A 21,690-nucleotide genomic window follows, 5' to 3' on the forward strand; every position below is an offset into this window, starting at 1 on the left:
GTGGTGCTGCAGATATGAGAGAGAAAAGCCTGGGAGGAGATGGGAGATAGGAGATAGATGAGATGAAGAGCCCTGTGCAGAGCTGATGGATAGAGAGGGAGTGTGCTTGCCTTTTCTACCTCACTCTTTTAAATATTGATCTGGAAGCATTCTTGGATCTGTATCAGTGAGCTCTGATTTATGCCCCCAGCTCTGGCTGCCTGTGTTCTTTTCCCAGGGGAAAACCAAAGGCCTTGTACCTACAAATGCCCATTTTCCACTTGAACAGAGCTGTGCAAGGACAGAGCCCCGGTGCCTCCAGCTGTGCACAGATGTGCAGGTGCTCCCCCCCAGAGTGTGGGATGATGCTGTGGTACGGCGGGGGGGTCAGGCACAGGGCACTCCTGAGACCCTGAGAGGAGCATTGTTAAGTTTTTTGCACCCGCTGTCCTTTGATGTGTCTCTGGTTCAGTCCTGATGTGCCGTTTCTGCAGATCTCTTTGAACTTGAGGAATTGGGTTTTTCTTATGATTTCCAGGCCAGGTTTAACGACTGCAAAAAGCAGCAGGGCCGTGGCACTCCAGGCACGAGGCACCCTGTCTGAGGGGCTGTCAGGGAGCAGTAAAATCACACACAGCAAAGACAGGTCACAAGTCACCTGTGCTGTAAATAAATGTGCCTGCTGCTCTCAGCGCTGACTTCCCCTCACCATGCTCCGAGTGTTTCGCTGAACTGAAATGCCTTCATATCTGCAGGGAGGGAATGGGGAGAACAAAACTGCTCCCTGAAGATAAAGAGTGCAATCGTCTATTTTATTTTCCACTTTCCACATCAATGATGAGCAGCTCTCCTCCAGGGACAGGCAGCAACATGCTCCATCCAGCCCTCCCCAGCAGCAGCACAAAGCAGCTCTGGACGTGGAGATGCGAAGCTCCAGGAAGATCAGAGCTGGGGCAGGAGGAGAAGCAGGGCCAAGGCAGAGCCCGAGGCCATGGACACGAGTTACACCAAGGTCAGCCCTTGAAGTTGTGTCTACAAAAGCAAACAGAGGCAGAGCAGCTCTGTTAAGATCCCCCAAAAGAAAAAGAAGGAAAAAAAACGAACACAGGGAAAAGAAAAGAAGATGGCACAAAAATCCAGGCAGAAGCTGTCACACAAGAGAATGCTTCTTTTTAAGCCGAAGATAAATAATATATAAATAAGGCTCCCTGCTGCCTGCAGATACTAGAGTTGATCGGGAGCTCAAATACCTTAAGGAAATGAGCTTTGTTCACTTGATTTCTCCTCTGACTGCTCCTTTTATCCCTGTTTTCCTCTTTTACACCAGATCTCCGTGTGCTGTGACATTGTGCCCTTCTGAACAAAACGCTCCTCCTCCAGTTGGGCCAGCACTGACTCAGCTGTTGCTCAGATTTCCCCTAAGCCACAGTTTAGGAGACAAAATCTTCAATTTGCCTTCGATTCTGGGATCGCAAGAGGTCAGGGAGCAGGGTGAGGGTGTGACAGGCTGCACCAAGATCCTTCAGGGGCTCTGTCACCTCCAAGGACCAAGGTCCTTCTCTACAGGTGAAGATGGATCCTCCTGGAGCTGCTCCAGGGCTGGAGCCCCTCTGGAGCCAGGCTGGGAGAGCTGGGGGTGCTCCATGGAGAGGAGAAGCTCCAGGGAGAGCTCCGAGCCCCTGGCAGGGCCTAAAGGGGCTCCAGGAGAACTGCAGAGGGACTGGGGACAAGGACAAAACTAGTAAATGCCTCTATTTTTCTGCAAGAGTCACTTTTGTCTTCACAGCCTCCCCTTGGTCTCCTTTTGCCCCCCCAGTTGCTGTTTTTTCATCAGGATGGGGCTCAAAGTTCATGACACACCATGAACTGCCTCGTGCTAAATGCCAGGAAATTCTGCAGCAGAAGCAGGCAGTCACTCTGGGCAGCTTAATCTTTGACTGCTTAAATTAAGATCTTTTACAGGGGCTTTATTTTCAAGGAAAGAGTGATCAGCTTGTCCCGAAAATGAGATTCTTTTAAAGTGTTTCATCTGCATTACCCACGTTTGACAAGTTTGACGTGATGGAAGCCCTGGTGGAGGATGTACTTAGCGGGTTTGGTGTAAATTCCGGGCAGGGAATGGATCTGCACTCCCAGGGAATGGATCTGCAGCCTACTCCAAGTCAGTTACTGCCAATGCCCCACCTCTGCTGCTTCCCACAAGCAAATAAATCCTGATTTTTTTTGCTACGTTCCCATTCTGCATTTTTTCTTTGCAATTAAGTGTTGCTTTATTTCACGGCTGTGTCTGTGCCTTGGTGTAACATACATCATCCCAAAGCAGGAGTGAGGGTTTCACTGACGTCTCTGGGAGCCACCAACCAGCCCAGGAGCTGTCACACCAGTCACACCAGTATGGCATCTCCTGAGGCTCAGTAACCATGAAAGCAGTGGCTCCCCCTTTTACCCAGGGCAGGGGAAAATTGTTATCTTCCTCTTCAGTAAGGAAATAACAAAAATAATAACTGTGCCCTTGGTGAATAACAATGATGGACACCCTCAAACAGCCCACTGGGAGACACCAGCCAGGTGGGAAATGCAAGGAGCATTTGACATATTCCAATTTGTAACATATTCCAATTTTATATTCCCATTGTATTTAATATTGTGTTTAATATTCCAATTTTACATATTCCAATTTTTCTTCTGTTTAATAAAGGAGAGAAAGCACTCTGTGTGTGGAATGGGAAAGAGGAATCAGGTGGCAGCAGGGCCTTTCCCAGTGGGCACCACTGTGCTGGGTGGAAGGCCCATGTCCCAGCAGGAATGGCAGTGCCTGTCCCCAGGTGTGAAACCAAAGGAATGAACTGTGGGGGTTGCACTGTGTCTTTCACTTTTGGGCAGTTGGCTCCCATTTAAATATTTATTTTTTTTTAAATTTAGCTTGATTTTAAATACAAGGAGCTTGGGCTCCCTTGTGTTTGATCCTAGCACAGAAATTCAGGACCAGGGCTTGGAGTAACCTGGTCTAGAGGAAGTTTTCTGCCCATGGCAGAGTTGGAATGAGATGAGATTTAAGGTTCCTTCAACCCAAATCATTCCATGATTCTCTGACCTTCTTGGGCTAATCTTAAGCACAGGGACACCAATTCCTTGAGAGGAGAGCTGAGACTGCTCCTAAACAATCACAACCAGGCCCCTCTCTGCACCCTGCATCCATAAATTATCCATACACTTTTTCTTCCTTCTCTTTTCTTGCTCTTTTCCTCCTCAATTAAAGCTGAGACAACAAGCTCAGACTGTTGGTTACATTATTTACACCTGGATAGGGTGTAGAGCTTCTTTGTCTCACATCATTTGACACAAATCCTGGAAACTCCAAACCCTGAAGTGTCCTCAGGAAAGACTGATCCAGAGGAGGAATGAAGAAGGACAGTGGAGAAGAGAGGTGGAGGTGGAGATAGAAGGGGGAGGAAGGAACAAGTCAAGAAATCCAAATTTTGTGCTTCTGCTGGTCCCACCACGTTCTCCCAGTCCCACCATGCAGCCAAGTTATTGCCATGCTCCCACCCCAGGTAGGGCTTTCCCAAGTGGCTCCTGGCCTCCAAGGAAGCCCATCCAGGTGCTGAGTGCCCAGCCCTGATCCCCGGGCAGGGTGAGGAGCCTTGCCCTGTGCAGAAGGGGACGATTGCAGTGGATTAGTCCACGCTCAGAGGATGGCAGGAGCTGCCAGACCCCGCGCCCCACGGACAGCCTGGGAAGGGGAGTCCATCCCTTCAGCCTGGTGGACCATCATCAGCTCTCCTCCACGAGGCACTTAATGGAAAGAACATTTATCCCACTCGGAGTGCCAGCCACACGTGGTGACAGCTCTTTGCATACAAACGTCACTGTGCATTTCACCTCCTGGCTGGGCTGGGTAGGAGCTACCAGCCCCAGGAAGGCCAGGAATGCAGGGCAGAAAGGAAGAAAGCAGGAAAACACACAGCTGGGAGAGACAGGCAGGACTGGGGCACAAGTGCAGAGTCCCCAAAGCAGCACGAGGGGGTTGGGCCATGTCCTTGACTTGTGGTGTCTGTGTTTAAACAAAAAACCAGCAATGGAGTGGTCACCCTGCTGAGAATTTTAAATGCAGCAATAAGAGATATCCACAAGCTCTGCTTTTCCATATAATTTCCTGAATTTGGCCCACTTCTTGCTGTGGGCTATACAACACCTGTGGCTGACAGCTCTTAATAGCAGCCTTCTCATGCCTCCATCAGGATCTTGGGATGCAGCAGTGGGAATATCCGATCCACCTGCAGTGCTGCTGGAGATGGTTGGAATACAGCTCCATGTGAACTCACAGCAGCTGGAAAACATCCCCATCCAACACAGGCTGCCACTCAAAATAAGGCTTAAATACCTTATTTGCAAATACAAAGAACAGGAAGAAAAAACACCCAGCTAGAGGGAAGCAGCTACTGGATAAGAGAAGATGTGTGTCCATTCTGACAATTCCTGCAGGGAAACAATTGTTTTAATGAAATAAATCAGAGAAACCCAGAATGGGCTGAGTTGAAAGAGCTCTTTGCAGAGCCACAGAGCCTCCTCACAAACCCAGCAGGTTTTTTGCAAGTCCCTTCCTGCAGGAAACACTTCAAGCCTCCAGCACCTTTCTTTTGTCAGCATCCTGCCCTGGGCTGGGGGCAAGGTCTGACAGCAGCAGAAAATGTGCATCCCATTTCCTCAGTGTGCTGGAGAGGGAAGGAGGGATGAGGGAATCATGCCTGGTGGTCCAAGGAGGAGCTGATGGGAAGACAGCAGTTTTCACACAAACCCACAGGGGGTTTATTTGCCTCTGCTGAAATCCAGTGTGTAATTAACTGATCTTTGATAACATTTGCCTTGTCAGGATAGAATTCAGATTTTATCTTGTCTGACAGCAGCATTTATGGTGTTAATGCTGGGAAAGAAAGGGAGACACTGTAATTGTGGAAACCCTATTTAATTTGAGGATTCTGTTATCTTGTCACCGGGGCTAAGATTTCACTAATAGATTCTGACTCTGGCAAAATTATATGCTCAAATAGATGGGATTTTAACAGACAAGATCCCATTGATAATTCTGTGAAGATACAGTGGTTGCACTGAGTTTTTAGAGATGTGGTTTTGCTTGGGGAAATCGTGGGAGTGAAAGGGTGGGAGCAGAGCTGGATCACCCCAGGGTGGGAGGAGAGGGTCCTCAAAGCAGCAGGACACAGAACCCCGCAGGTAACGTCTCCAAGGCACCAGCTGTGACTTGGCCATGCCAGTCAGAGTCCCCACCCTGGTGTGACCAGAGCAGAGAGGACAGGCCCTGGCGTGCTCCAGGCTGGGGCTATAAACAAACGTGTTTCCCTGGAAGGACAGATACTCACAGAATTTTCAATACCCTTCCCAGCTAATGGGCAATCAATTATTTCTATTCATGGCAAAATCATAAACTCCAGACTCCGGGAACCCATTGCATCTCCATCAAGATTATTGATTATCTTGCAGCTTGCTAACAACTGTTCCTGGGAGATCCCCTCCCTTCAGCCCAGCCTGATTCCAGCACAAATCCTGCAGAAACCCATCACTGCTGCATGTTGGGTGTGCATGTGAATGTGCAGGGCTTTGGAAGACCCTGCTTGCACTTGAAAAATATTTTCCTGGAAACCAAAGTGGTGATAAAGCTGCCTGTGCTTGCTATCAGGCAGAAGCATGGAGCAAGTATCTGCTCCACAACACGGGAACACTCGGCTCCAATAGCATAATCCAGCCATGCTGGATTTACCCAACATTTTTATCTGCCTCGCTGCTTTTTCCCCCTTCCTCTGTGTAAGATAAGAGCAACACTAAAAAAAAAAAAAAAAAAAAAAAAAAAAATCACAAATAGGCTTGTTAGTAGATATTGGAGGGGGTTTATCACTTTTCCTTATTTATTTATAGCTGATTAATTCTTATCGGTGATGCCAGCTGTCAGCAAGACAAATGTGACACCCCATTAACACCTGATTCCCTGGGAAGGCTGCACGGATGAGCGATGCTGTTTTGGTGAGGCACCCGCTGGCTTTGGCTCAGGGCCCTGAGGTCCTGGATATCTTCTTTGCCCGGGAGCATCCCAGAGCAGGAGCGCCGAGGGAGCGGCCCTGCATCCCTGCCCTGCCTCCCTGCCCTCTCTCCTTCCCTGCCTTCCCTCGGGATGTGAGGGAGCAGTGTGTGCTGTCTGCTCATCCTGTGGGGGATTTGTGTCTCCTGGAGAGAGTTTTAAATAGCCTTGGGCGCTGCAGTTATTTCCTTTATTGCTCTGAGGAACTGGAGTTCAGGGTGGGACCCCAATCAGGTTCGGCAGCCAGAGCTGCTGAAGGAAGGAGCAGTGATAGCACAGAGACATCGGGCAAGAGGAGCTCCCATTTCCCTTGGAAACACATCAACAGCGTGTCAAAACATCCTGCTCAAAGCACATAAAACATTGACTGAAAGCCAAGAAGCTTTCGTTTTCCTGATGAAATATTGGGATTTGCAGCAGGAAGCAGGCAGAACTCATGGTGGAAAAAAAAGATAAAATCATTCTGCCAAAGCTTAACAAATTCCATCCTTGCTAGGGAAACCTCCTGACCACACTACCCTCTCCAGTCAGAATCCTAAAATAGTTTGGGAAGGACCTTAAAAACCATCTTGTTCCAACACAGCCCTATCCGAGGCTGCTCCAAGCCCCATCCAGCCTGCCCTGGGACACTTTCAGGGGTCTGGGGGCAGCCACAGCTTCTGGGGGCACAACTTCTCCTCAAGTTCTGAACTTCCACTGTCCCATGTCCCCAAGTGCCACATCCACAAGCCTTGTGAACACCCCCTCCATGGCTGGTGACTGCCCTGGGCAGCTGTGTCAGAGCTTGACAAAGCCCTTCCCACCAAGAAAGTCTCACACACATCCAGTCTAAACCTCTCTTAGTACATCTTGGGGATGTTTCCTCTTCTCCCATCACTTCTTACTAGGAATAAAATCCCTTTCTTGGGGAAGAAAACCTGTTTGTTAAGAGAGTTCCTTCTAATTCCATCGAGACAAAAATTAAATTCCCAGGAAGACTTGTTTTGCTCCATCTGGCTTGCTTTTTACCAGTTCTGTCTCTAATGGAGTTAGTGAGATACTTTTGAAGAACAGAGTCTTATCTTTACTTCTGCTCTCTTTTTGGAAATGATTTAGTGCAGCTCTCTTATCTGGGCAGAATTAAAGGCCTTACAAGGTGTTTGTACCTTGCTGTCCCTCATCTCCAGCCCTCCAAAAATGCTACAGACTTTCAATAAATATAATTAAAGAAAATTAAGAAGAAAAGGAAATAGCTGATGGTAAAATATTGTTCTTTTTGTGAAGGGGGATGAAAAAGCAAACAAGCCTTCCATGGGTGGCTGCCAAAGAAACGAGGAAGGAAACAAAAGCTGCTCCTGGTGCAGATCTGCTGGGAAGTCTGTGAAACCCTGGCCTGCAGATTAGCTCTGTTTGCTTTGTGCTCAGCTCTGTCTCGCCACTGGCTGTGGGGGACGAGGCACAGAGCTCTCCCTTGGCTGGTCTCTTGTGCCCCCAAGCCCTTCCACTGGGATCCCTCTGTCTGGGACCTTCCAATGCAGGTTTTTTTTGCTGTGTGGCTCTCCTAGCTCAGGGATAAACCCGGCAGTCAGGCTGAGTTTAGGATCTGAACCTCCTCCCGTTGGTGTTTTTGTGCCTTATCTGCTGAGTCAGCTCTGTTCCTGCAGGAACTGGAGCTGAGAAACACAACCAGGGGACACGGGGGTGCTGCCAGCGCTGCTCCTGCTCCAGCCACTCCCAGTCCTGTGGGGACACTGGATTGTGGGCCAAAGGAGCTGTGTGCTCCCCACCCAGCCCTCACCTGCAGGGTCACTTCAGGCATTTCTCCTCTGTCCTTCCAGTTCCACTGGGACAACAACTGTGTTTTTGCCCAGCCGGATGCCCTCCGGGCTCCAGGGAGAGCCCTGAGCCTGGTGAGAGGTGTGGGACACAAATCCCTCGAGGAGCTCAGGGGCCACTGCTCGTTCCCTTGAACACTCGGGAGCCAGGCTCAGCTTGCAGCAGAGCACATTTAGTGTGAATCGAGGCTTTCACTACATGCCAAGAATGTTCTCAATCTGCCCCCCACTCCTCTTGGGACACCAGAACCAGGACAAGAAGTAGAAGTTTTGTCCTTCCAGGTGGAAAAGCAACCAAGATTAATTCCACACATCTGCCAAACATTTACTGGATGAGACTTAGGGAGAGGGGATGAGTGTGAGCATGGTGCACGAACAGCCCAGCAGGTACCACTGCTTCCCCCTAAATCCTCGTCCTCCCCATCTGTCCTCCCTTTCCCCATAGCTTCTTGGGGAAAGAGAGAACAGACAAATGGGAGCACCATTCTTGTAGAACACGGAGGAGAGTTGTGATCACTGGCAGGGGAGTCACCACCGTTTGTTTAATAAATACTGATGGGAGGGCGGTGCTGGGTGAAGGAAACTTCACCTTGAAAGCTGCCCGGGAGCCCGGCCCCGCTCGGGGCACTCACTGATGTGCACGATGTGTGTGAGAGGAGTTCAGCAGCAGATGTCAGGGATGCTCGATGGAGTCGTTAGTGGGAGCACTGGAGTGGGCAGTGCTTGGGGGAATTACTGAAACCGATCAGCCCTAGCACCAGGAAGAGGGGAGGGGGAGAGGCTGATGTGAGGTTTGGAAAGAATGATAATTTAATGAGGTGCAAAGAGGACACAACGGAGGTTTCTGCTTTAATGGGGAGAAACGCGGGGTGGGAGAAGGGGCCAGGACCCCGCCACAGCCCAGGGGTGCGAGGGGAGATTTGAAGCAGAGCTGAAGTGCTGGGGGGCACTGGGAGCAGCTCTGGGGCACTGCACAGGAGCACAACTCCGGGGAAGTGAAAGAAAAGAGAGAAAGGCCACATCGAGAGCAAGCAGAATCCATTGCATTAATGTGATCAAATCTGCTTTCTACTCGGGATGACTGAGCAAGGCTCAGTGCAGATGGTGAATTATTGGGTTTTTGAAGAACACATCTTCCGAGGCACACAAACCACGGACAAAAGTTTGAAGCTTTTTCCTTGAACAGTCCGGTGATCTGAGTGATGATGAAAAGAAGAAGGGCACAAGTCCAGGTGGTAAATCAGTCCAGAGAGTGCAGCACAGTGCTGCAGCCCTGCCCTCCCGTTCCCTCACTGAGCACTTTTATAGCCCAGGCTGGGGGCAGGTGAATTTGCATTAAATTTCCTTCTCCCCTCCGTGGTGGCACTTTCTGCCTTCTGCTTCTTGAATCAGGAGACGCAGAATTGCCAAAGGAAATAAATAAAATGTCATCTTTTTTATTTAATATTTAACTGCTGCTTGACTCCTCAAGAAAAGACCCTGATATTACTGTTTGATGAATTACGATGGCTCCGCCCTGGAAGTATAATTGCTGGTGCTCCATTATTCATTAATCGTAGCTTTTCCTGTCAAGATCAACATGTACTCTCAGCTGGTGCCTTGCCTGTGCACTGCGCAAGATAGGGAGGGAATGTAAAAAGATGCCTCTCTAATGGTTTGGGGATTTTCAGGACACGGCTTTTAAATGTCAGTGTCAGCTCCTGAACGATGGCATCCTTTTCCCTGGGAGCTCTGGATTGCCAACAGACGTTAACAGCCCCCAGCTGCACCAGCTCCTTCAGGAAACTGGAGAGGGACCTAAAACAGCATCAGAGCACAGGCAGCGAGGTCTGGGGCTGAATTCTGTCCTGGGGAGCAGGGACAAAGCCCAGGCTGGGGGACTCTGTGCTGCCAAAGCACCACTGGCCGTGCCAAAGCTGGAAGAGGAGCTGTGCTTTCAAAGAGTGGTGGAGCTGCCAGCACACTGGGAAGTTTAGGGGGAAGGAAATAATGTAGGGAGTTTTCTCTCCAGCGTTGAGGGTGAGTGTTCCTGGGTAGATCCTCTCTCTCCAACAGACCTCACCTGTGTCTGAGGGCACCTCTGTGGTTCAGCTCTGGGGGATGAAAATCAAACCTCCGTTCCATGGGAAGGGGCCCTACTCTCCTGGAGGTGCTGAACCCCCACCTGCCCATGGGAAGCAGGGAATTGATCCCTTGGTTTGCTTTGCTTGTGTGTGCAGCTTTTGCTTTCCTGATTAAATTGTATTTATCTCAATCCATGAGCTCTCCAGATTTTAGCCTCCTGATCCTGCTGTGGGGAGTGAGCAAAGGGCCATGAGGGGCTGGGGCTGGCTGGGGATAAACCATGACATTTCTGCAAGCAGGACACTCCTCAGTGAGTGAGGTGGTGCAATGAGGAAGGAAAAACCACAGGTTTCACTGGAGTCAGAGTGAATTAATGACTTGTACTGAGAAGAAATTGTTCCCAAAGCAGCTGAGCCTGGAAGTGTCCAAGGCCAGATTGGATGGGGCTTGAAGCCACCTGGGACAGTGGAAGGTGTCTCTGCCCATTTCAGGGGTGGGACATGGTCCCTTCCAACCCAAGGCATCCCATGGTTCTATGAAGAGCACACAGAGCAGTCCCATGACAGTCCCCAGGGGCACCTCAGGGTCTGGGGGTGCAGGGTGGGCACCTTCAAGGCACAGCACTGTACCTGGCTGGGAGCAGAGTCTGCCTTGGAAGGAGCTGAGCTGGGATCTTGTTCCATGGCCATGGTGCTACCAGATCTGCCCTACCCCATCCTCTGCCCCTCTGTGCTGTCCCTGTCCCTGGTCCCTGTCCCTGTCCCTGTCCCTGTCCCTGTCCCTGTCCCTGTCCCTGTCCCTGCTGGCAGCAACAGGAGGGCACAGTTCAGCTATGCCACCTCCCCAAGGGAAAGCTCAATGTCCCCAAATGTCCCTGGGACACCGGGGCTGTTTCCACAGTCACTGAACATGTTTATTATGGGGCAGCCAGGAACCCAGGCTGCAGGGACAGCCTGCTCCCCTCACTTGTCCTTCAGTTTAATGGGATACAGGCATAATCATAGATCTGATACTGCACATGGGCTCTGCCTATATTTTTTTTATAAAGAACATTTTGCTCTGATTATAGAGCCCTGGGTTTGAATTAGTCTAGCTTGAAAACTGAATCAAATCTTTCCATCAAGTCTGGTTTTTTGCATTATGAATGGCTTAGCTGTTTAGTAATGGAATGCCAATCAGCCATTGCTGCTCTCCATGGGCAACACCGAGAGGATCATTTCAGAACATAGACTCTGTGATTACCTGAAATGAACTGTAAATTGTATTTTGTTTAAAGCTTTCTCTTCTGCTGGGAGGTTCCTGAGCAGATTGTGGAGCCGCCTTGCTGGTGGCATGACAGGGGTTTAAAGCAGGAGGCAGACACTGAAGGAAGAGGCATTCTGGAGTTTCTGCCAGAGTTTCCTCATGTGTGGAACCAGGAGGATCACTTCCTAAGCCAAAGGGATGGCCTAGGAGCTCAGCCCAGATCACATCTCTGGCCTATACACACAGTGGGAAAATGGTTTTTTTCCTACTTCTTGCCTGTTCTCCCTGCTTGGGGAAGGAGAACCGTGCAGGAACAGCACTCCTGGAGCCACGGATCCAGCCATGAGCCTGGATTCCCTCACAAACCTCAGCTGCCCCTGGAGATGCTCTCTGGCTTTGCAGGCAGGAAAAGGTTGCAGCACAGCCCCCAGCTTGGCACAGAAGCTGTGCAATGGTGCTGGGAACACAGCTCCACATGGGGCTGGGGCAGTTCCTGGCACAGCTGGAGATTCCCCGGGACAGGTAGGAGTAGGGGACAAGGAAACCTGGAATGTTTGGTCCCACTCTCCCCAGTATCTCAAAGCCTGGCCTGACACCAGAACAGCCTCCCCTTGGAACATGGAGCTGGGACCAGGACTCTCAGTCAACACTTTGTGCGCGAGCTCAGGACCCCCCGAGCTCCCCAGAGCTGCTCCAGTCTCCACCAGAGCAGAGAGACGAGAAATCCTTAAAAATCCTCGAACAGCCAGGCTGACCCGCCCCCTGCAAAGCCCACCCTCCCCTCCAGGCTGAATTTGTCAGAAGTCATCTTTAATGAAGCTTCCTCCAAGGAAGGCCCTCGACCCAAGGTGACAGAGCTCCCCACCTTCAGCTCATATTTTCACTTTGTCCATACACAGGAGCATAAAAATAAGCTGTTTTTCAATCAAACAACCCAAGGTTGTCCAAATCTTTCATATTCAACCCGAGGTGATTATTCAGTGAATTATTTTGCTGTATTTAATGAGTTCCAGTTTGATTTGACGACGAGTGTAAGTTTTACACTCTCTGTCTGCTCCCATCCATCTCAATATGAGAGATTCGCTGAGATATTCCTTTAAAGTCAGGTTTAATGGTTTTGGGTTAGGTCTCATTAATACAGAAATGATTTTACTTAAAGAGCTCACATGCTAAACCCACTCTGCAGAATACATCAGCAAAAACACTTTATATGGGCTGAAATAATAACTTTCTGGAGCTTTCATATGCAGCTCCAAAAATCTAAACCCAGATATACTCAAATGCTTACATCAGATCCTTGTTTTGTAGAGAAAACTGATGCAATTCCACCTGAGATCATGTCAGACCAGGCTCAGGGGCACAGTTCCAGGCTGGCAGTGGGAAGGAAAGGGGTCTCATCTCAGCTGTCCTCGTGTAAATTTGCATGTTTTGGCTGGTGCCTTGACCCCCTTTTCCAGCCTCCCTGCTTGGGTTTTGCCCAGTGCAGCAGTGTCTCTCCTCCACACCCCTTTACACACACAACACAGGAATTCTGAAAAATCAGGAGGAAAATAAATATTAGCATGAGTATCAGACTCCAAATTGGCTGTTTGCTGTAGCTTTGGGTCTCATGGGGGACTGCGAGTTCTGGTTGAGGCTTCTCCTGCCATTAAATCTTGTTTTCCTTCCCCATCCTGTGCCACTCCTCCAACATCTGATGGAGCTTCACTCAGGTCACCCCTGGGGACCTTCTCCTCTGCTCAGCTGACAGAAGGTGGCAGAAGCATCGTGAACCTCAATTCCTCTGTCAGATTTGCTGGGAAACAACTAAAACATTCAAAAAATGACGGAGGTGGAGAAAGCAGAGATCCACCACCTGTACTAATAGCATAGAGTTTCTTTGGGAGTTCAATTCCTTCAGGAAAGGGACACAACACCCACAGGAAGTTTCTAATTTACAAACTGTGGGCAAGGTCTCACCAGGAGGTTTGCCAGTGGTCAATGAGAGGCACAGCAGAGAGGGGGGCCGTCCCTGCCTCAGTTTCCCTGCTGGAAAGCAGGGCTGAAGGTTCGAAACCCTTTGTATTTTCATTCCCTTTGAGGCTGACACATGAAGAGCCAGCCAAGAGCAAAGCAGTCGCTATTAAGTGGTGGATTCTGTACCTGGGAACAATAGGTGTTTGATTGTGCCAGTGCCAGGAGATTGCCTTCCATGAGGGTGTTCCTGGCAGGTGCTGGAGCTGGGATCTCTCCCAGTGGGAAGAGCCGTGAGCTGGGATGTATCTCTGCACTCTGGAAACAGTTATAGCATGTTCCTCACAGTGGGCAGCTGCAAAGCAGCTCCTTAAGCTTTTATCACAGCAGGGCAATATCGACAGCCAATGAACTTCCCCTTCCCCGAGCACTTGCAGAGGGATGAGTGTTAAAATCCTCCCCACTGATTTCCATCAGTGCTGAGCTGTCACGGGGCTGTGTCTCACAGAGGGTGAGGGGCTGAGGGGCCGTGCCGGGGACAGCAGGCTCAGCAAACACCTCCAGCCGCTGGACATCAAGGGGGCAGTGCCCTTGGGGTCGGGAGAAATATCCAGGGATTTCCTCCAGCTGGGGAAATCAGTGGGAGCTTCAGAAGGACACCCCAAAGGCCGCTGCAGCCCCCACACCCTGCCCACACTGGTGACTGTCAGGGAGGATCCCATCCTGGGACAAATCCCGTGTGAGATGGGGAAGGGGCCCCAAAGGCACCCTAATTCCTAGGGACTGACCGGCTTGGCACTGCAGTGTGGTGAGGGAGAGGCTAAAGGGTGGAATAAGATAAATCTGGACCAACACAACGTTTGATACTTCACTTGTGCTCCACCTGCCTCCTCCTCCCCTTCTCTGTTCTGTCTCCGAACTCCAGCCAAGGGTCATTAAATCACTGAGCAGATTTCCTGGTATCCCAGCACTCGGGGTCAGGATCCTGTAATGCCCGGGCCCGCGAGCACAGCCTGCAGCACATCCCTGTATTCATTAGTGGGATCGTTGTCATTGACATATCACTCACGGTCCCTCCATCGATCCTGGCACACAACAGGGGCTCGGGGCTGGGTCACAGCTCTGCTGTGCCTCGCCACTGATGGGCACGGAGCAGAGGCTCTTCCTGGAACCACAGGCGTGGAACAGCAGTTCTGACAGGGAAGATTTTGGTGATTGCAGGGCTTGTGGAAACGGTCTGGAAGAGCAGAGAAACAGGAGCTGGAGAGCTGTGCCAAGTGGGCGCCTGCTGGAAGTGCCTGGCACAGCGCTCGGGTCCCCAGTGTCCCTACATTTGCATCGTACATTCAGTTTGGGGTCCCTCAGGACAAGGACACCGGGGGGCTGGAGCATGCCCAGGGCAGGGAATGGAGCTGGGAAGGGTCTGGAGCCCCAGGAGAGGCTGAGGGAGCTGGGAAGGGGCTCAGCCTGGAGAAAAGGAGGCTCAGGGGGGACCTGGTGGCTCTGCACAAGTCCCTGGCAGGAGGGGACAGCCGGGGGGTCGGGCTGTGCTCCCAGGGCACAGGGACAGGAGGAGAGGGAACGGCCTCGGGCTGGGCCAGGGGAGGCTCAGGGTGGATTTTAAGGAAGATTTCTCCATGGAAAGGATTGTCAGGCACTGGCTCAGCTGCCCAGGGCAGTGGTGGAGTCCAAATTCCTCCAGGCATTTAAAAGCTGTGTGCAGGTGACCTTGGCAGTGCTGAGTGATGGTTGCACTCGATGATCTCGGAGAGCCTTTCCAACCGGAATGATTCCATGATTCAATCCTTTTCCCTTAAAAGTTGCTGAACCCCCTGTTCCAAAGCTCCCAGATCACCATTCCAGGACAGAGCAGGGCTGCCCAGTCCCAAAAACCAGGCAGAGCTGAGGTCCTTGCAGAGGAACTCACCCCCTTGCAGTCAGCTCCTCATCACCTTTGGGTGGCTGCAGACATCTCGGGACACAGCAGGGCCCTGTGTGCCCGTGGGAGGAGTGGGATGCACAGATTCCAGCTGTCCAGCTTGATTCATGTGGCAATTTCAGAGGCTCTGAAATCCAGAGTTATTTGCACAGAAAAAGCCAATGCAGTGACTTTCACAATAACGTTCTGTTATCGTTCTGTTAAATGATCCTGCATTCAGGCCCCAGGAAAGGGGACATGAATAGCTGGGAAGGCAAAAAAAGAAAAAATATTTTTAATTTTAGGGTTTTTTGCCCTGCTCTGAAATGTTTCAGCTCTGAAGGCAGAGCCTGGGCAGGCCGGGAAGCACAGCAAGGTTATCAGGAGCCCTCGGCATGGCCAGGGCAGAGCTGTGGCCTCGCAGAGAGGAGGTCAGGGAAGCTGCAAAAACAGTGTCCTGTCCTTGTCACCCTCCACACGCAGCTTTTGGGGGGTGAACAAAACCTCTCTCTGTCCACACTACCCAAAACTCAGTCCCTGTCTTTCTCCCCACTGAGGCCTCCAGCTCCTCAGCTGTGTGCATCACTAGATAGAGATGGAGGTGTAAGGACAGATGGGGATGGATTGGTGGAAAACTGTCCAGCCATCCATCTGCTCCTGCACCCATCCATCTGCCTCCTGAGCCCTGCTGCACTGCCCGTCACAGGGAGCGAGCTCTCCTCCTGGATGAAGACTGAGAGGAGATGGATGGATGCCTGAGTGGGTCTTTATTTAATGCATCCATCTCTCTCTTCTCCCAGACTGACCCATCAGACCATCTCCACATTTTTCCTCTGCCTATTTATGCTCAGAAAGCCTGATCCATCCAGCTCCCAGTTAAGGATTTTACAGCTCCTCTCATCAAAGAGCAAATGTGTTTGACCCTTCTCAGCACCATAAAATTACTTGCATCACTCCTTGAGTTTGTTATAGTTTTAATGGAGAGGAGCAGAGCCTGAGAAGGAGCAAGTACCTGGTGCTGTCCTCAATTAAATGTCAGGTTAATCATCCCCAGGAAGGCATGAGCAGCATTCCAACAGCCAGGCAGGGTTCAGCAGGGGGTGCATGAGGGACCTAGCCCAAAAAATCCCATAAAAACCCCATAGCTCCCCTGGCTTGGGTGGATCACATCCATTGGGATGGCACCAGCTTATCCAAAAGCAATCTCCATTGAGGGAGGAAGGGCTGGAGATTCGGGTCTGACATCTGGAGGTGGGGCTGATTTAAGTCCCAGCTCCCTCCCCTCTCCAGGCCACGTTGGGTAATGGGATGGCTCAGAACACACAGCTGGGAACCTTCCATTGCTCCTCCCTCTCTGGATTCCTGTTCCCATTCGGGAGAGAAAGAAGCTCAGTGAGGGCTGCTGCCCTGAAAAGGTTGTAGCCAGACTTTATCACATCTTAAAAACCAAGAAAATTAAAAGAGAAGGGAAAAAATATTGACTTGGGGGCCACTTAACTCCTCAGCACAAGACAGAGGCTTTAGAAAATGCCTGTTTTGTAAAACTAAACTTCTGCACACAGGAGGCTGAATCCAACTCCCTCCTTTCTGGCTGCCTCTGGGACATTTTTGTCTTTGTTCCTGTTTCAGCTTTGATATTTGCAAAATAAGAGACATTTCTGGTTTGAAATGATTCTGCGTTTCACAATGTCGAGCTGATTATCATGAAATTAATTATTACAAACAGAAAGTTAACACGGTAGAAACAGATACAAAAACCTCTCCAAAATTGCCGAGGGAATTATTTGCACAGATCAAAAGCAATTTACTCCACCAAGCTTTTATGTTGCAAATGGTTTTTGAGAGCTCCTCTTCCCAGCCCAGTATGGTTGGCAAGGGAGGTTTGCTGAACCTAAAACATTTGGCAGGGCAGAAAAATTTTCCCTCCTCCTGTGTAAGTAAGGACAGTCCCTGGAGGTGGAGGGATCACAGGGAGCAAAACCCAAAGCAGCCCCAGGAAGGGGCTGAGGCATCCCTCTGTTCCCAGATGCACATCTAATACCAATATTGCAAATTAAAGATGAGAGGATGAGGGTGGGAGCACCCGGCTGGATGAGGCAGGCGCCCTGCACAGCAAGAGGGGTGCCTTGAGTGCAAAATATTTTGGGAAATGCCCTGGCAGGCAGGAGGGGCCGGCAGGCACGGCAGGGCAGAAAAAGGCCAGCTGCCTGTCTGCTCATCTCCTGTCCCAGGCAGTTTGTCCTTCATTTCCTGAGCTGCAAATTCACTTGGACACATGTTCTGAATTTAGAAACAAGCACATTCAATGGAATTCATATTTTATGAAGCTCCTTTTAGGGGCATATTGTAAAAGAAATGACTAAATCTGATTTTTCCATTCTCTTCAATCTCTTAAAAACTTCCTAACGAGTGTCAGGGAACATAAAAAGACCTGCGTAGTCTGTGCTGTGAACCAGGAGATTCAAGAGCCTGTGAACATCCTGGAATTTACCTGTACCTGTGAGACATTTAGAATTAGAATACGGTTTCCCCCACAGCAGCCCAGGAGAGCTTTGCCATTGCCCCTGACTCAGGTCTGGGGAGGAATCCAGTCGAACATTAGAGACCTGCAGCTCCCAGGAGTGTGTTCTACCCTTGCTGGGTGGTCCTGGACATGGGGTTTCCATCTTCTGCTTTATTCTTCCTTTAATCTTACGAACTGCACACACAGAATCACACCCAAAACAGTTGAGGCTGTCAAGTCCAACACTCAGACATCTAAGAGCTCAAATTTGCCATTCTAATCTCACAGATAGAGATACATGCACGTCTCTGCATTCCAGCTGTCCACTTAAGGGCTGACAAAGTGTCAGGGCTCACCCCTGCAGGTGGGCTCCTGGCTTTCCCAAAGGACAAACCAGACAGAAAATGTGGACGTGCTGCAGGTGCAGAAAGCAGAAACTCCTCTGCCTTCCGCCAGAACCTTCTCCCCAGAAATGGAGGGGCCTCAACCAGAGCTCCCCTTTGGAAATAAGGCAGCATTTGTGTCTTGAGCTATGTCTGCATTAACAGCAATGTAAGCAGAGTTTCAGAGTGTTCTTTGGAGTGGGCCCAGCCTTATCCCATGCTCTGGACATGGTGGGAATGCTCCCAGAGAACCTTCTCATCCAGGAGCTGGACAGGAGCCAGTTCAAGCTCTCCAGGATGGCTCCAGAGTGTGGACAAACTGAAGGAGACACATTTCAGTCCCAGCTAAGGCACCCATGGAGATGGCCAGGAGGACCAGAGGTTTGGGAATTCAAGCATGCAAACTTTCTCTCCATCTTCTCCAATGTATAAATCACTCTTCAGACATGTGGGTTGGGAAACAAATAGTCCCTGCCACAAGCAACGAGAGATAAAGTTGTTAAGTGTTCAAACGTGTGTCTAATCCCTTTAATGGATCTCTTGCTATTAATTTCAGCACTTGCTGTGGCTCTGCCAGGCACTGTCATCATTTCTGGGGATGATATCTGCAGGTGGCCTATCTGCCCCATCCAAACACTTTTCATATTTCACACTCTGGGCAGTATTTGTATTCAGCACAAAGCAGCCAAACACCACGGGAGCCACTGAGACATGAATCTGCCACCCATCCCATGGGGAAACAAAGGGCTGGAGGGGCAAGGAAGAGAGCCCAGGGTCATTTGGCAGTGACAACGTCCAACACAGCTCCAGGCTGGCACAATTCTCTGTTCACTGAATGTTGGAAGGTGCATTTGCTCAAGATCTGTGTGGGGCAGGTCCTGGGCACAGCACCTGGAGAGGCTGGAGAGGCTGGAGCATTTCCAGAGAAGGGAACAGAGCTGGGAAGGGTCTGGAGCCCCAGGAGAGGCTGAGGGAGCTGGAAAGAGGCTCAGCCTGGAGAAAAGGAGGCTCAGGGGGGACCTGGTGGCTCTGCACAAGTCCCTGCCAGTAGGGGACAGCCGGGGGGTCGGGCTGTGCTCCCAGGGAACAGGGACAGGAGGAGAGGGAACGGCCTCGGGCTGGGCCAGGGGAGGCTCAGGGTGGAATCAGCAGGAATTTCCCCATGGAAAGGGGGCTCAGGGCTTGGCAGTGCCCAGGGAGGTTTGGAGTGCCCATCCCTGGAGGTGTCCCAGGAATTCCTGGAGGTGGCACTCAGGGCTCTGGGCTGGGGACAAGGTGGGGATGGGGCACAGCTCGGACTCGGTGACCTTGGAGGCCTTTTCCAACCTCAATGATCCTGTGACAGTTTGGAAAAGAATATCATTGACCTGAGAGTCTCCAGAACAAATCTGACCAGTTTGTGCCCTTGTAGCCAAACTCTGTGGACACACCGAAGGTCAAGTGGTGGAGTTTCCTCTCTGCTCTAATCACCGCTGGATTTTTAAGAGAAAACGGAGAGCAATCGAGGAGCCTCCTTGTCCTTCCCAGAAGTTAATGGGCCCTGACGCCTCATCCTGGCCCTGAGAGAGCTCTGTAGGAGCTTCAAGGCTGAGTCTGCAGCTGCCACATCCCTGGTGGCCCCACGAGTGCCCGGTTCAGCACCTTCCACCCATGCGGAGCATGGGAGCTGCTCAGCAACTGCGGCTCCACAGCCAGGAGGATTTACAGCCTCGAATTCTCCCACCTCAGCTTGAGCCTGCGCCCAGCAAAGGGCAGTGCTGCCCAAGGAGAGGGCAAAGGAGAGAATGCAGCGGGGCCACCGGGAGTGCAGCGTCCTCCGAGGACATTCCAGCCTGTCTGAACAGCCACGTGCACTGTGACCAGATGCTTCCAGCAAAAACTGGGTGGCATTAATTCACAGGCAGTTCGGCTCATAAAGCTGGGCCAACAGGAATTGAGCTCTGTGTCCACTTTTCATGTCCCCTGTCCCTCTCTCTGTGCCTTTGTTGGGATGCCAAAGCCAATCAGGAGGTGCTGAACCTCCCTGGCTCATGTTCATTTCTGGTAAATAATGACCATTAGTATTCAGCCCAAAGACCTTGCAGCATTACCCAGTTCAATATTTGCTGCCCTGTAACAAAGACAATCCATTTCACATGCAGAACGTGGGAGTGCAACCTTTTGTTACTCAAGTTTCTTAAATTTTTATCTCAGAAATCAATGAAGGAATTGGAATTTCACGTCTCATTTTATGGCCCAGAGAAAAAGAGGGAAAATTATGAAAGAGAAGGAAAGTAGTAAAAAACAACACCCGAGCTCATCCAGATATCCTCATAAATTCTTTAACTATTTAATTACTGGACATTCTGTGCTTTGGTTTTAAAGCGCTGAGTGCTGGGGTTATTTTGTTGTGGGGTTTTCCCCTCCCCCCCACAGAGTCTATAGAATTGCTCGTGGTTTGTAGTTGATCTTCTTGGAGAAAGAAATTATTCTCCACCCAATTAATCTAATTAGAACATAATCAAGTTGTAGAGATCTGTGCAGCAGTGTGAGTGATTAGGAAAAATTACCTTTCTGCAAAGAGTTTAAATTTAATTTTAGTTCCATAATCTGAAGCCCAAATAAAAGAAAGTGTAATTTGCACTGCAATCCTTCGTGCCATGCTGCCTCTTTCCTGGGAGAGCAAATTCCATCTGCATCCAAACAAATCCCTCTTGTGTTTTATGGCTCAATCTATGCAAAACCAGTGGGTTCCATTTTCCAGAGGGAAACGGGGAGACAGACTCTGCTCAGGATCACACGAGGGTGGGTGAGGGCTGCACTGGGGGGTGGCAGGGTTTGGGTAGGGGGTGCTCCAGAGGTGACTTTTGGGAGAAGGTTCTGGAAAATTCTCCAGTGGGATGGACCCAACATCAGCTTTCAGCTTATGGGGCCTGAGGGAACAGCTGGACCTGTGCCAGAAGAGGGTCAGGCTCCGTGTCAGGGACAGGTCCTGCTCCCAGAGGGTTTTGGGGCACTGACCAGGCTCCCAGGAAATGGGCATACAGCCTCACCTTTGCCCTTGAAGGAAAAGGGTGAAGGAAAAAGGAAAAAGAGATGGTGGGAAGGGGAGTGAGGCAGGGAAATTAATTGCTTAAAACTCCTATTGCTCTTCATTACCTAGTTCATTACCTCCTGCTTGCTGCGAGTGCCAAGGTTCATTTCCCAGCTGGCAGGGCCCAGTGCCTCTGTGTGCCAGGGCTGCTGATCCCAGTAATGTTCCCTGGAACCAGAGGGGGCTCAGCAGGGGCTGCAGAGCCAAATCAGTGTCACCAACGTCCCTTGTGCAGCAAATCCATAATTGTCCAGAGATGGATGGATGGATAGATGGATGGATGGATGGATGGATGGGTGGATGGATGGATGGGCTCGCAGTGTTGCTGGAAGCAGGGCCAGAGAAGGAGATGGAACCTGATGGGACATGGAATCACAGAATCCCAAAATTACTGAGGTTAGAAAAGCCCTCCAAAAAAACCTGTGTGTGATGCCCAGAGCCTTGAGTGCCATCTCCAGTTGTTCCTTGGACACCTCCAGGGGAAAGGACTCCAAACTCCCTGGGCAGCCCCTGCCAAGGCCTGACCACCCTTTCCATGGAGAAATTCCTCCTGATATCCACCCTCACCTTCCCATGGAGCAGTGTGAGTATCAAAGAGGAGATCCCTTGTGCAGAGACAGCAAGAGGGGATACTGCAATCAGAAATTGCATGAAAACCTTTCCTTTC

Source organism: Sylvia atricapilla, chromosome 24, assembly GCF_009819655.1.
Source record: "Sylvia atricapilla isolate bSylAtr1 chromosome 24, bSylAtr1.pri, whole genome shotgun sequence".
In the NCBI taxonomy this organism is placed as follows: domain Eukaryota; kingdom Metazoa; phylum Chordata; class Aves; order Passeriformes; family Sylviidae; genus Sylvia; species Sylvia atricapilla.